The following is a 14,007-nucleotide window of genomic DNA, read 5'->3' on the forward strand; positions in this document are numbered from 1 at the left end:
CTTTTCATCGTAACTGACAGAATACCATTCTTTAAAAAGAGTGAAAGGAAAGGAAATGTTTCATATCATAAAGCAAAAATATGTGTTTAGTATAAGCAGTGAAAGCTAAGATGAAATAATTGCTATTCTGTCATGTAGTGACTTCACCCTTGACTCACACTCAATTTAATAACAACATGCGCATCAGTATTTATCAAAGGGCTTGGCCTCCAGATCTGTGAGACCCACAAATGCTGCTGTTAGGACTTGATTAACCCCCATAGTGACCCTAACGACTAAAAAGATTTTCCTGCCCCTATATAGGATCTTTTTTGGTTTTCTTCCAACCACTTGGAGGTTTATCGTGCTCCAGTCCACTCAGCTGGCCAAAATGAATTGTAGTTGTAATTGAAAGGGGCCAGCCTTGTCAGATTCTGTGTGAGGCTGAATCACCTTGAGAACTGTGTTAATGGTATGCATGTCTGTGGAATACTCAGCCACTTGCACATTAATTCTATCCTCGTGTGGTAATGAAAAGTAAAAGTGACATCCAATATTTGCTGTAGTTAATTTGTCTTTGATTTGACAATGTGTCTATGTATCTATTTTTCTTTTGATCTATGTATCTACTTTCCGTTCGATGTATGTATTAGTCTACTCTGAAAATACTGATAGACATTTAAAAACAAAAAGGGAACGCCATCTTCCTTTCAGTACCACTCACTGTCTCTCTCCTGCTTTGCCACTCACTTCAACTATACCTCCTCTGCTTAACACCTTTTATTTCTCTTTTTCTTTGTACCTCTCCCTTCAACCTTTTTACTACTTCCTTTGAAGTAATTGTGACACACACCACATGTATGTATGTATAAAAACAGAAAATTAGCATATTAATATTATTGATTGTTAAATTCTGCAAAGGTCGACTTTGCTTTTCATCTTTTTGAGGTCGATAAAATAAGTACCAATTGAGTACTGGGGTTGATGTAATCAACTACTCTCGTCCAAATTTCAGGCCTTGTGCCTATAATAGAAGGGATTATTATTGTTATTGTTATTTTTATTAAGGTGGTGAACTGGCAGAATCATTAGCATGCCAGGTGAAATGCTTAGCAGCATTTCATCCGTCCTTATGTTCTGAGTTCAAATTACACCAAGGTTGACTTTATATTTCATCTTTCAGGGTTGATAAAATGAGTACCAGTTGCACACTGGAGTCAATGTAATCAACTAGCCCTTCTCCAAAAATTTCAGGCCTTGTACCTATAGGAGTAAGGATTATTATTATTTCTACTCTAGGCATAAAGCCTCAAATTTTGGTGGGAAGTTGGATAGTCAATTACATCAATCCCAGTGCTCAACTGGTACATATTCCATTGATCCTGAAAGGACAAAAGGCAAAGGAGATCTTGGGTCAATCAAAGAAATGATCTCAACAGGACAACTATCCAGGGTTAATAAAAAAAACAAGCATTAAAACAGATTTTTGTAGAAGAGGGATATAGACGATGGAATATGTGTAGATGGTCAACCTCTTAAAAATGGAAGCCAAATTTCCCTCAGATCTCACTCAATTATTTTATTTAAGAAAAGGACAAATCAGAAACTGCAGCATGCATACCCTAAGAAAGACAGGATAGTCCTGTCTAGAATACATTTGATCATAGGTCTACTTAGAGTTGGCCTGCTTTAAATGACAATAACAATTTGAAAGTGTTAATGTGAGGGGCAAATAATAACAATGATTTGAATTAGAAGACTTTAAATTTAAGTATTGAAAAAGTGTATGAGATTAAGTGACAGTCCTGTTTTCTCTAGGGCCATCAGAAGTCAAATGATAACAACTGCAATTGTCACCAACTTAGCTTGCCACCACCACCACAACTACAGCTACGACAACCAGCACAGCAACTACAACTCAACATCAACAACAACGAAAAGAATGCCAGAAATGTTCTCAGGTATCTCTAGTGATATTTAAATTACAATGGCTGCTTTTATTCAGTCGTGCAATAAAAAATATATATCTACTTGACAAAAGTAATTCCCTTTCCTTGAGGTCTACTCCCAAAGACTGGAGGAGCTGATACACAGGAAAACACTACCCCTTAGTCATAACAGCTTTTAACCTACATCTAATATAGCTTTGTTTAGTCAAGGGTAAAGACTACTGTCTGGTGCTTTAAAACCTCATTTTAGACTAAAGGCATGCTAGACATGTATTTTAATAGACAAGTCTTTGTCCTAGGCTAGAATTGTTTGATATCATAACTGTCTCTGAAATATCTGTGTTATCAGATAGTGACTAGATATAGGAAGAAAGACTTGACATTATACTAATATTTAAATGCCACCTTATTATGGAATAGCTGACATACCTATGTGTATGTCTGGATGTGTGTGTGTGTATATATACATATATATGCTTTGGAGAAATGTTTTGAATATGCATATAAAAGCTCCTAACCTATTCTGCCAGCTACAGCCTAATGATGCCAACTAGTGATACCAGTTTTTTGGGGTTGTACCGAGCTATGCTGATATAATGTAGGATAAATATAGTAATAACAATAATAGTCCTTGGATGGAATTAATAAATATTTTAATGCATATATACATCTACATATGTATGTGTGTTTACATTTGTATACACACATAAGCATGTGTGTGTATTTACATCTATATACATACATATATATATTGCGTTCAAGTATTGCAGTATTTCTTCTGATTCTATATTCAGTTCAAATCTTGCTGAACTCCACTTTGCTTTTCATCTCTAAGGGGTTTTTATTATTTTAAATCTATGAGAATTTGAGAAATTAAAATTCAGTCAAAACAATATTGATTTTACTTGTAATAGTCAAAATACTAAGTACAACTTGACACTATTTTTGTCATTATAATAGTCATAGCAGTTGTATAGTGGTAGTTAGTGTGAGAGGAATGGTTATAAATGAATATGAATTTATATGTATACAGGTGCAGACTTGGCTGTGTAGTAATAAGTTTGCTTCCCAACCTCATGGTACCAGGTCCAGTCCCACTGTGAAAGTGTCTTCTACTATAGTCCCAGGCTGACCAAAACCTTGTAAGTGGAATTGGTAAACAGAAACTGAAAGAAGTCCATCATATATGCATGTGTGTGTGTCTGAGCGAGTGTGAATCTGTATGTCTCCTTGTCTTGACATCGCGTGAAAGTTATAAAATTGCCACAATCATTAGAGCAGTGACATTCATTTCCCATATTTTGTGAGAACATGTTTTGCGAAACAGATGAGGATTGGAGACAGAAACAGTATCCAGCTGTAGAAAATCTGCCTCGTAAAACCCCCAACCTATACAAGCATGGAAAAATGGACGTTAAAATGATGATGATGATATAAACAAACACAGGTACACACATATATATATATCTATGTATTTATTAATCAAAGTATACAGTATTAAAGATCCATTTCAGCCATTCTTACCAATTGGTTTCACACTGGATATTAGATAACACCATGGTCAAGTAACAGCATGTGATCTTCAGTGCAAATGGCTTCTTTCAATTTTGATCTACAAAATTCAATCATGAGGCTTTAGTTGGCCCAGGATTATAGTAGAAGACACTTGCTCATTATGCCATCAGTAGGATTCAGTCTGAAATGAGATGGCTGGGTATTAGCAAAAGATTAAATCACTTTACATGCTAATTCAGTGATGAGCTTTTTTAGTTGGTCAAACAACTGGGTGCTCGTACTCTGAAATCCTGGTGAGAGTCCATCAAACCTGAAATACTTCAACTCTTTGCATAAAGCCTCCAATAGAGTTATAACTTCTTCCACAAAGATAACTTGCTCTCAAAATACACAACTAAAAGTTTCAGGTAGTACCTCTATGATCAATGGCTTCTCACACAATATCTCTTTCACACACATACAATAAGTTAAAAATAAAGATGCTTTGTCAATGACATTGAAATCATTTGTATGTAATGAAATATCTTTTGCTGAGGTCATTTGGTTGAAATATTGCATGACAATGCAAGCAGTTTTGTTGATCAATAAACAGCAGCACATTTTAGAAAAAATATTACTCTATTTAAAAGTTATATAGATCTATCTACATTTTTATTTAAACAAGGAAAGACCGATTAATGTCTTACAAGAAAAATATTCATCTGCTTTATTTAGAACCAAAATTGTTACAAATTAATTATTTTGTTTACATTTAGCTTTGAGCACTGTTAAGAATTTAAAAATTTCTAAAATGTTCACAAAAACACATATCTACACACACATATATTTTAGAGAAATAGGTAGAAAGACATGAAACCTCAAATTTATTTAAGAAAATGAGAAATTGTGACAGTCATAACACGTGACAGTGGAACATAATCTTGACCATTGTTTAATTAATGAAAAATTTAGCATGATACAATGATAAATACACGTGAGTGAAACTCATTATTTTCATTGTCCATTTATCAATATTAATCATTGGAGTTTTCCACGAGCGGAGAGAAATCATTTACTGTCTTCATTTTTCCGAAAAAGACAGCTAATTATTAACTAGGTACAGCATTTTGATTAATTAATATAATTTACGAGAATTTGTTTAATGAATCTGTGCAACAGTTTTGTGTTTATAAATAGTAAAATAATTTCAATCAATCCCAGTCTCAGTAATACAAATAAGTTGGATTTGTTATAGTCACAGCTGGCTCAGCTATTGTGTTGCTGCCTTATGGTAGTGATTGTTGACCCATATTTTATCAGTGTTGCTATGGCGCTCCCATGGCAATAAATACCTAATTCCTAAAGATTTAGTCCAACTAGCTATAAAATAGGTATCATGACATGGCACATCTCATTACCAAAAAACAGTTTGATTGACAAATGGTGGGCAAGCAATGTATCCAGGAGAAAGTGTGTTAATACACAGTTTCATAATGCCTTTAATACATTTATTACTAACAGTGGGTGAATTCTTTTCATTTTTAGTAGGTGGGTTTGGAGGAAGGAATAGTATCTTTCGCTACCACAGTCCTTCTGAAACTAGTGAGATAGATATCATTAATGTCCTGCTCAAACTGTTACAAGCCAATATTTGGAGGAAAGATACAAACAAGAAGGAATTAAAAAAAAAAAAAAAAAAAAAAAAAAAAAGGGAAAGGAAAAACTAGTTGAAGTGGTTAGCACAGGGCCTGGGCAGGATAATAAAAACAAAAATCAATTTTTAGGAATTAAAGTGAAGACATCATTATCACCATCGTTTTACATCAACTTGTCATGCTGGCATAGGTGAACAGTTTGACAGGGATCCAATGTCTTGCTCCAGTGTCTAAGTTTTGGTATATTTCTACAGCTGGATACCCTTCCTTATACCAATTACCTTACAGAGTGCACAGGGTTCCTTTTTGTGGCACCAGCATAAATGAAGTTACTATGTAACTTGCAGTACTAAAGAGCCCTCACAAGTGAGAGAGAGAGTATAATAGAGAGACAAATGGCTTTATGCAAGATGTTGAAAGGTTAACCCATTACCTACCAGTGATCTCATATGAGATCACTTAAAAATTACAAATTTCGTAATTATCTGTCAATATTTACACATATCTAGCCTTTTTGCTATATCTACTTGGTATTTTTCTCTGATATTCAAATGAGATTTGCTAATTTTCCACCCAATATCTCGCTTATTTCTATTTAAAATGTTATTTTGAAATGTTATTTTGATCATTCGAGCATGTTTCTAAGGCTGTTTTATGCTAGAAATCAAAGTTTCATAAAAAAGATTCCAGTTAATAGAATTATGGGAGGTATTGGGTTAAAGTATGATAAAAGGGACAGGACTGTTCCTGTTTGTGGAGAAGATAATTGGGTATCCTACATTGTATAAGGGTGGGTGTGATTAAAAGGGGTGAAACGAGATATGTAAAACAAAAAGTTTGTGACTTCACTATTTTCAAATGTGGCAGAGATGAAATACTTTGGATATTACTAGTTAATTGAAAGACTTAAATGAAATTACAAGAAACTTATACTGATAAAAATAAAATAATGATAAATTAGTTATTAGCACAATAGAAAAATATCAGGAAATCAAAGAAACTGGAAATAGTTTCTGTGTCAGCATTTAATGCTTCCTCTAATTTTAGAAGCCAATGAGTGCAAAAATTTTGTGAAAATTGTTTTTCCAGTGTTTCCCTACACTATATAATAATTATTAATTAGTTTGTTATTTTAAGTAATTAACATTTCACGCACACATTAATGCCTTTTGTGTATCGGTTGCAAAATGTGCATATGCACACAGTGGAAACAGTGTTAGCAATTAGTTTATGGAGGAGTGTAAATTCAAGTATGATACATTAGGTAATCCTGTTTTTAATAGCTTAAATGAAACAATGTTTCTCTCAACATTATGCATTTTCACAATTCTTTGGTTTGGTCATGTGGTGTGGATGGATGAGGACAATTGCATAAAGAAGTGCTGATCACTTAAAGTGGATGGAAGTTGTGAAAAAGAGAGACCAAGGAAGATATAAGATGAAGTATCAAAGGCTAATCTCAAAATGCTGAACCTCACAGAGATGACAAAGGACTGGGATATATATATATATATATATATAATTATAATAATATTAGGGACAAAATCCAAAATTACAGGTAAAAACTCAATTAAACCAATTTTCATCGATGAGTTCTTGAAACTTGGTTATTTTCCCTAAAACTATATATATATATATATTACTGTAGTCAAGAAAACCCATTCTCTACAACAGAATTCATATCCTAAAATCACATAAACAGTGCTGGTGCTGGTACCACATAAAAAGCATCCAGTATACTCTGTAAAGTGGTTACTGTTAGAAAGAGCATCTAACTGTAGAAATCAGACCAAAACAGACTATGGAACCTGGTGTGACCCCTGGCCTTACCAGCTCCTGTCAAGCTGTCCAACTCATGCCAACATGGAAAATGGATGTTAAATGATGATGATGATGATGATGACAGTATTACTTTAATTGTTCTTAAAAATTATTAGAATGCTTATAAAGATGTTGAAAGATAATTAACTTTTAACTTGAATTTCTTACGGCTTTTTTTTTTTGTTACCATATTTGTTGAAATATACTCCTTTTATTTCAATTAATTTAGAAAATAATGAAGAATTTAGTCATAATCAAGTTCAGAACTTTGTTGTTATTAAATAAGTATTTGGAACATAAGATAAAATTAGAACATTATAGGTGCAGGTGTGGCTGTGTAGTAAGGTACGTTTCTCAACCACATGGTTCTGAGCTCAGTCCCACTGTGTTGCATCTTGGACAAGTGTCTTCTACTAAAGATCTGGGCAAACCAGAGCCTTGTTAGTGGATTTGGTAGGCAGAAACTGAAAGAAGCCAGTCATATATATGCATGCCTTTGTGTTTATGTTTGTCCCCCATCACCACTACTTGACAACTAATGCTGGTTTATCTATGTCCGTGACTTAGTGGTTTGGCAAAGAAGACTGATAGAATAAATACTAGGCTTAAAAATAAGTACTGGGGTCGATTCAACTGAAACAAGTTACAGATAATATAAAATTTTGATGGAAGGTTTTAACTATTTTCTCAAAACCATTGAATCAAACAATGATACTTTGATGTTAACTCTAGCATTTAAACAGGCCGTATCTAGCCAAAATATTCTACCTGCTTTATGTTCAAACTAGCCAGATGTGGGCTTTCACATCAATCCTACAATATCATTCTAAACATTAACAGTTACCTCATCAATATCTCAAAGATACAAGATAATGCATAATTAATTCAAGACAAAGTGAATAAATAAACATTACTTTTGACAGAATAATGTGAGTGCTAAAGGGTTAAGGCATTGTATACTTGTTTCAGTCATTTGACTGTGGCCATGCTTGGACACCACCTTGAAGGGTTTTAGCCAAACGAATCAACCCCAGGACAGTTTTTTTTTAAAGCCTGGTATTTATCCTATTGGGCTCTTTTGGCTGAACTGCTAAGTTACAGGGATATAAACACAGCAACACTAGTTGTTAAGTGGTGGTGGTAGGACAAACTCAAAGACACACATATCTATCTATATATATATATATATATATATATATATATATATACATACATACATATGATGGACTTCTTCCAGTTTCTGTCTACCAAATCCACTCACAAAACTTTGGTCGGCCTGAGGCTACAGTAGAAGACACTTGCCCACGGTGCCATGCAATGGGACTGAACCTAAAACCATGTTGTTGGGAAGCAATGAAAATGCTTTAATAAATTTTCCTAAACATTATGAAATCCAAAAGAAAAGTAATGTAAAATACTGATTCAATTCTAATTAAGCATTTTATTAATTATAAAAATAGCATTTATTAAAATGTTTTCTTGAATATTAAAAACTTTACTAACATACCCATACACACCGCTATTGAAACTTGAAAACCTGTGCATTGACCTGTTAAATGCATTCAAGCAATAACATTTTTAACCCAAATAACAATGAAGTCACAGGATATGATCATTACTTGCCTCATCAATACATAACATAAATTAACAGTGACTTCTTAAAAAGATCCATAACCAGTGTCCTTAAATAGTAGAAATAGAAATGTTTTTTTTTAAACCCTTTCATATTCAGCTTACTCTATCAAATATAATGCTTATTTAATCAAACTGTTTTTAATTAATTATGCATTATCTCACCTTTGAGCTTTTGGTGATGTGATGCTTATTTTTAGAATGACATTGTAAGATAGGTGTGAGAGGCTGGATTTGGCTAGTTTGAACGTAAAACAAAATATTTTGGTTGAATATGATGGGTTTAAATGCCAAAAGGTTAAATGCTGTTTACGTTTGAAAGAGAAGATAAACAGATGATAAACTTTTTGTTATTTTTTAGTGATTAGCTATGTTTCTGATCTAAACAGACTGTCATTCATTTCTTTTAGAAGTAGGAAAATAAAGAATATAGTGGCATATTCTATTTTTCATTGTATAAGACATGCTGTAGTGTAAGACACACCATCTTATATAAGTAGTTGTTTTTAGGAGTGGAAAAAATGTAAATTTTCATTTGATTTATTGACACATAAGACAAGGTGTGTTTCAGAGATACAAGTTTTGGTTGAAAAAAAAAAAAAAATTCATACATAAGTTAAAAATAGATTTTTTAAGTTTTGGAAGGTATAAAAGGAAACAAGTGACACTTGTGTTTGATCTTTCTTTACTTGAATCTTTAAAAAAAATTAAAATGTAAAAATATATCTTCAGTATTATCAGACTTATAAATACTTGCATACCCATGCAGATTTGTTAGTAACTAAATTAGTTAGAAAACAATATCAAAATCAAACAATAAATAGGTATTTCTTCAAAAAAAACATGAAAACAACTGCAAAATATTTCATTCTTAAATAATATATTCAATGTTATTTCACATCGATAGTTCTGAGATGAACTGTGGTTAAAATAGAATGACATTTACAAACTCTAAATCTCATTTCTCATGTCTTTACTATCTACATTACATTCTGTTTAGTGTATTCTCAAGGGTCTTCAGGTTATTTTCGTCACAAAGTTTAAATATATCCAGCCATAATCTTAGTGATTAAAATAAAGGCTGTCGAGTTTAAAATCCAGTCTAAGTATACATATGTAGGAATAGCACACCTGAAGATGCTTGAGGAATAGACCAACTGAAAGAAAGTGTAAGAAATTGAAATGAAAAAGGTGATGTGAGTAGAACTGAAAATATCAAACTATTTTAACATTCAAAAGAATTTGTTTAAACTGAAAACAATATATATAATTATGGTGAATAAGATATTTCTAGAAATAATTTAAAACACTACAGAAAACAAAAATGCTTTTTCTCACAGCAAATGGATAAATTAGAAAAAAAAAAAAAATTAATTTTGGTCTTCTTGCAAAACTTGTAAATTTTCTGAGAATTCTTTCCTCACCAAAGACATAGCAGGGTTGAATCCTAAAGGGTTAAGTTAATCCCAGCAAGATTTGAACTCAAAACGTAGAAAGAGAAGGAACTAAATACCATGACATTTTGTCCAAGTCTATTATTTCTGGCACTTCACTGCCTTTTTATTTGTATAGAGACAAACAAGAACTAAATGCAAAAAAAAAAAAAAGAAAAAAAAAGTAAGCATCAAGTAGCACTTGAACATGAAACCTTTGGTTAATGGCCTGTTACATTTACTATTTATACTGGCTCTGTATGATTTTTCAGTTTTATTACAACCCCCTATGACATGGTGAGGAATGGAGGAGTACTTGCGTGTGTGAGTGTGTATATGTGTCTGTGTGAGTTAATAGATGTTTGGAAGATGTTAATAAATGATGTGAAGGAGCATATATGTAAGTATGTAAGTGTATATGTGTGAATAAGTATATGAATAAATATGTGAATGAAATATATTTACAAAAATGTGTATAGTAAGAATATTGCAAGAATACCTAACATTTTATATATATCTCAAAATTTATGATTTTAGAATTTTTTTTTTTTTTTAGATAAAATTCAGACAATATCCTCTACAACATGAATCCATTCCTTTATGGGTAAAAATAAAGATTAAAAAATGTTCTAATAATAAGAGATAAAAAAGAAATTACACTCATCAAAGACAACATTTTGAAGGATTTGGTTAGGATTGATAGCATTTTGGACATTTTACTCTCAGCCACATAGAAATATTCTTATTGTCAATCCTGCTTCCACTGAATTCACCCTTTCAATTCTGTAACACCATAAACACCAGTATGCTGCCTATTTAATGGTTACAATAAGTAGCTATTCTAATTAGAAGTCCTATTGTCAGTGAATTAATGCTTCCAATACTACACTGGTTAGCAATGCTACATTAAAGCTACAATATAATGACTAATTCTAATTGCAGCTTTTTCAAATCTATAGAAATTGGAAGCACCATATAATGGATAAACTATGGAATCATTCTAACTGTAAATCCCGTTGTTAATGGATTAACGCTGCTGGCAGCAATGAATATACTCTCTCTCACACACACATTAATTCTATGTTTTAGAAAACAAGAATTGGCAGCTGTCACTAACAGTTATGACAATGTATTAACACCTTCATTGCACATCTACAGTCATCAGTATGATGACTATTCTAACTGAAAATGTAGTAAAAGAGTTTAAAATATTGTGGGGTAGTCATAGAATATGTAAAAAGAACAGAAATTTGAGCTTTGTTAAAAGTTATATTCAAGTTTGCAAATTAAGAAAGAAGCCTCTTCTGAGCCAAGCCCATGCTGTGGCTTCATTCTCTACTAAAATCGCAACACTTGTATAAAATTTGTATTTTTGAGAAAGGCATACAAATCACAACATCCAATCTACTCTCTTCTGTAAATCTATAGCTTTGAACTCAAGTGAGAAAAGTTATGAGAAATTCAAATCTTTAAGACTGGAAACAAAAATCTATCCCAGAACTTTTCTCATGATGGATGGCAGGAGTGGACTGAGCCGTCGGTCAATTAGCACTGCCCAAAGGCCTGGAGCTCTGAGGGGCCCTCACTCTACATTTTAACTGATTTAACTGAAATAACTTCTTTTTTAATAGCAAATATGATTCTAGACAAATTAATTTAGTGATATTTTTAATGAGGGTGTAAATGGTCCAGCTGATAAAATATTGGACAACCAGCAGGGAGGATCACCAGCATTCAAGCTAATGAAGGAACCTCTTGTAGTTGCTTGGCCTCCTAGAAATCGCCACAAGTTTTGCTCAAGTCACATCTAACCATCTTGAAAAATGTTGGATAATGTGGTTCTGGGTTCACTGTACATAGGAATAAGATGGAATGGTTACGGCTGGATTACCTCTTATCATAAGCCTATTTGATCTGGATTTACAACAATTTAACTTGCAACAGCAAACTCCACCTAGATATAAGTAGCATTTACTTTACTAAGAGCACAGATGTGAGTAATGACAGTACTATGTTGGCTTGTAGTACTGGGTTCAATTCTTTCAGTAGGAAAAACCACTTGTAATAGTTCAAGGGCTTATATTAAGAGATTCATCTTTCATCTACTAAACACTGAAGAAAAATCAGGAAAAGGCACCAGCCTTATGGAATCTTTTTAATTATAGCTGTAAATGACTGTAAACTTAGCAATGAAAATGACAGATCTTGCCTTCTTTGAAGACAATAAAGCATAAGTGCAATGGAATGGCATCTAAGAGGATATAAAGTTGGGTTGCAGCCTTGGCCTCACCAGGAGCTTGGTACTAGCTCCTTAGACCTACCAAGTAAAATATTTTCTTGACAATTCTTTGCTGGTATAGTAAGATTCTACAGGAAGAAATCGATCCATTTGAAAGCTACTTTAAGAGTATGAATAATTGGCATCACTCACTTGTAAAGGATTTCTTCATATTCCATCAGGAAAAAAAAAAATGTAATAAAAATTTGTTTTTACCTTACAAGGCCTTCCTAAAATGAAGGAAAGCTTGGAAGCAATTCCAGATATTAAAAGAATAAAAGAAATATAATTTCCAAATTCATGTTGAGACAAAAACATGAAAACAGTAGCATACCAGGCATAGGGAAGCAGGCTGTACAGAATATTTATAAATTTAAATGTTGTCATATAAATAATATTGTCTTATAAAATGTTTCATTAACAGTATACTTTCTTTATAAATAGTGCAAAATACCTTAATAATATTCAAAAACAAACAGTTAACATGTTTGAGAAAAATAACAGTAACAATAGTACAAAAATAAAGTACTCTTAGTAGACCTGGTGGTGGTGGTGGTATCGTCTATTGTCCCCATTTTGTTTCATTAGTTATATGAGGTTGCTGCTGGTACTAAAGCCCAAAGTAAGCTGTGACAATTCAGCATGATGAATTAATCAAGCTAAGAGTGACAGACATTCCTAACAGGTTGTGAGCAATTTCAATTAGATAATATACTTACAATAAATATATTCATCAAATCATTTATTTGATGGGTGGAGTTTCTGTACAAAACACATTTTTCCTCTCGACTGACATGATTCATTTGTTTTTACTAATGAGTTACATTGTTATTGTTTAACAATCCATATGCCCAATCAACTTAAATAAGATAAGAGTGTACAAGTGAGTTTTGGAGTATAGGTTAAACAAGCAACAATTTGAGACTGTAATCCTCTTTTGATTCCCACATAACTATTTTACTTTACAAATTTTGTTATTACTCTCGAGAAAGTATGTCACAGAACTTTACTAATCAAAAAACCTTGTGTCTACAAAAGAAATCAATATCAATTTATTATGTGTAATTTATTCAAAATAATTATCTTTGATTTTTTTTTTAAACTAAAAATCTTTAATTTTATCAATGAGCTTATGCAGAGCTAATGTCTTTTGTAAAAACATTTTTTCAATATGTTCAGCTTGGAATCAAGTTGTACTAAATACCACTGCATTTCCAACATTCTGTAAGCCAACAAGGGAATTTCTATCTAGCTGTTTGACCAACTAGTAATAGCAACTATATTTCCCTCAAATTACTCTCCACTATCTTAAAAAGAAAGACACACACTGGATAATGTAACCCTAGGTATCTGGGCAAAAAAAGACATCTAAAACTGAATTGAATAACTCAATGTGTTCTTGGTACCTTTATTGAGTAAATTTTGAGTTAAATAGCATAACAACATCTTTTCCAATCTTGCTTTTAGCTAGAGCGACTAACCCACAACAATTTAAACTGATTGTTAATCCCAGTTTAATTGATCATTAATCAGTTAACGATCAGTTAAATAATTAACTGATTAATGTGAAATTAATAATATGACCAAGTAATCCCCCTCTCTCCTCCATCTCTTCTTGACAAAACTCATGAGGTTAAAGGACACTTTCACAGGTCATCTAATAAAAGAAACTAACTATTTAATTATTAATTTTCATGAATATATTTCTATGGCGGTTTTTTTATTTACTTTGTTGCTTTGTTCTTGGGCTTTTAGAAATTTAGGGA

The 14,007-nt window shown here is 32.4% G+C and overlaps 1 protein-coding gene across 4 annotated transcripts in view; it reads right to left on the reverse strand.

Moving 5' to 3' along the window:
- Positions 1-3,306: 3,306 nt before the first annotated feature.
- Positions 3,307-14,007, reverse strand: part of LOC106880239 (calpain-A) — a 62,703-nt gene continuing 52,002 nt past the window's right edge. For 2 of the 4 annotated variants that reach the window (XR_008265187.1, XR_008265185.1), the window contains exon 20: positions 3,309-3,624. The gene's annotated coding sequence lies outside the window, so the exon portion shown is untranslated. Of the gene's footprint in view, positions 3,625-14,007 lie in introns of all 4 variants that reach the window. The other 2 variants (XR_008265183.1, XR_008265186.1) reach the window with 2 other exon arrangements.

The sequence above is a fragment of the Octopus bimaculoides genome, chromosome 11 (assembly GCF_001194135.2).
Source record: "Octopus bimaculoides isolate UCB-OBI-ISO-001 chromosome 11, ASM119413v2, whole genome shotgun sequence".
In the NCBI taxonomy this organism is placed as follows: Eukaryota; Metazoa; Mollusca; class Cephalopoda; order Octopoda; family Octopodidae; genus Octopus; species Octopus bimaculoides.